Source organism: Eschscholzia californica, unplaced genomic scaffold (genome assembly GCF_041429995.1).
Source record: "Eschscholzia californica isolate CP2 unplaced genomic scaffold, dmEscCali1.0.p SCAF_111, whole genome shotgun sequence".
Classification (NCBI taxonomy): Eukaryota; Viridiplantae; Streptophyta; class Magnoliopsida; order Ranunculales; family Papaveraceae; genus Eschscholzia; species Eschscholzia californica.
Genome location: NW_028238212.1, coordinates 12,501 through 15,000, shown reverse-complemented (window position 1 = coordinate 15,000; position 2,500 = coordinate 12,501).

Genomic DNA, 2,500 nt, shown 5'->3' with positions numbered 1-2,500 from the left:
CATGTTAAAGGTTCGGTGCTAATGGGAACATAAAGATCCCACGACGTTCCAAACGAAAGTAAAGTGTTCCGTGCGTGTGAACTACGTTGTCCCATGTGCCGGCTCTCGACTCCTAAGATGTCCCATGTAAATGCCCTTCGTGGGAAAGAATGTCCCGTGCAAGACGCCTTGATGATCCCCATAAGGTGTCCCATGTGCGTCCCATGATGTCCCATGCGCGTCCCGTGCCGTCCGAGCCTCACCAAGGCCGTCCCATGCGCGTCTCGTGCCGTCCCGAGCTGTGCCGAGGCCGTCCCTTGCCGTCCCGAGCCTCGCCAAGGCCGTCCCGTGCCGTCCGAGCTGTGCCGAGGCCGTCCCATGCGCGTCCCGTGCCGTCCGAGCTGTGCCGAGGCCGTCCCGTGCTGTCCCATGCCGTCCCGAGCCTCGCCAAGGCCGTCCCATGCGCGTCCCGTGCCGTCCGAGCCTCACAAAGGCCGTCCCGTGCCGTCCCATGCGCGTCCCGAGCCTGACCAAGGCCGTCCCGTGCCTCACCAAGGCCGTCCCATGCGCGTCCCGTGCCGTCCCATGCGCGTCCCGAGCTGTCCCATGCCGTCCCGAGCCTTAGCAAGGCCGTCCCATTCGCGTCCCGTGCTGTCCCATGCGCGTCCCGTGCTGTCCCGTGCCGTCCCGAGCCTGACCAATGCTGTCCCGTGCGCGTCCCATTCTTTTGGCTCGGCTGGCCCGTGCATTCTATGGGGTCGTGGGACATTTCGAAATCCACCCGGGCCACTTCGACTCTCTCTTCATTAATACTATTGAGGTATTATTTATGAATTATTGGAGAAAAGAAACGGAGGAAAATATTTTTTTTTCTATTTTTTATGAATTTTCCGGTGTTTATTCACTTAAAAATTCATAGAAAAATAAATATTTATCGGAATCGCTATTATAATATATCAAAAAAATCCTTGCGAAAAGACCTTTCCGACGAGTATAAGTTTGCTGGATTCCGACGAGTAACGAAGGAGTAAAGGCCCAGTATGCTTGGTTAAAAAATTGATGTTTCCTTGTGAAAATAGGAAAAACAATAACTTTGCACTATAAGGGGGAGGGTTGAGCTCCTTCCCCAGAGCGTGCACAGCACTTGTGCTGGCACGTTCCCTAGTGCTCGCCAAGCACCATAGGGCATCCAAAGGGCAAAGCTCGGCCTACTACATGATGGGAAGCTTCTAATATGTCGGAATACGAAGAGATTTCGTGCGACCCGAAGCTCGGCTCGGGCGTCCCGGCCTGTCCCGAGCTGTGCCGAGCGCGTCCCAGGCCGTCCCGAGCCAAGTCTCGGGCGTCCCAGGCCGTCCCGAGCCAAGTCTCGGGCGTCCCAGGCCGTCCCGAGCCAAGTCTCGGGCGTCCCAGGCCGGCCCGAGCAAAGTCTCGGACGTCCCAGGGCGTCCCGAGCTGTGTCGAGGCCGTCCCAGGGCGTCCCGAGCTGTAGCGAGGGCGTCCCAGGCCGTCCCGAGCCAAGTCTCGGGCGTCCCAGGCCGTCCCGAGCAAAGTCTCGGGCGTCCCAGGCCGTCCCGAGCTGTGCCGAGGCCGTCCCAGGCCGTCCCGAGCAAAGTCTCGGGCGTCCCAGGCCGTCCCGAGCTGTGGCAAGGGCGTCCCAGGCCGTCCCGAGCTGTGGCAAGGGCGTCCCAGGCCGTCCCGAGCTGTGCCGAGGCCGTCCCGAGCCTAGTCTCTGGCGTCCCAGGCCGTCCCGAGCTATGGCGAGGGCGTCCCAGGCCGTCCCGAGCCAAGTCTCGGGCGTACCTGGCCGTCCCGAGCTGTAGCGAGGGCGTCCCATGCCGTCCCGGGCTGTCCCATGCGCGTCCCGTGCCGGCCCGAGCAACAGCTCGGGCGTCCCGTGCCTCGGCCCTTCCAAGTGGTGCTTCGTCGGACATCTCGATATCCACTCGAGCATTTTCGACCATTCTCCATATGTGGGTGTGTGGGTATTTATCAGGAATATTGGAGAAAGAATCGGGAAAAAAATATTTTTTTTCTATTTTTTTTGAATTTTTAATTGTTTATTCACTTAAAAATTCATAAAAAAATAAATATTTATCGGAATCGCTATTATTATATATCAAAAGAATCCTTGTGAAAAGACCTTTCCAACGAATGCAAGTTTGTTGGATTTGGACGAGTAACGAAGGATCAAAGGCCGAGTATGCTTGGTTAAAAATTTGATGTTTCCTTGTGAAAATAGGGAAAACAATAACTTTGCACTATATAGGGGAGGGGTGAGCTCCCTCCCCAGGCCGTGCACAGCCCTTGGGCTGGCAGGTGCCTTGGCCCTTGGGATGCAACATAAGGCATCCCAAGGGCAAAGCTCGGCACGGGGGTGGATGGGAAGCTTCCAAGAGTTGCCCAACTCATCCCCGACGTGGGAAATCGAAGAGGCGGCTGGGGGGGCCCGGGGGGGCACCACGGGCAAAAAATCAAAAACTCCCCAGCCTATGCCGGACACTTGGGGAAGCATCCCCGA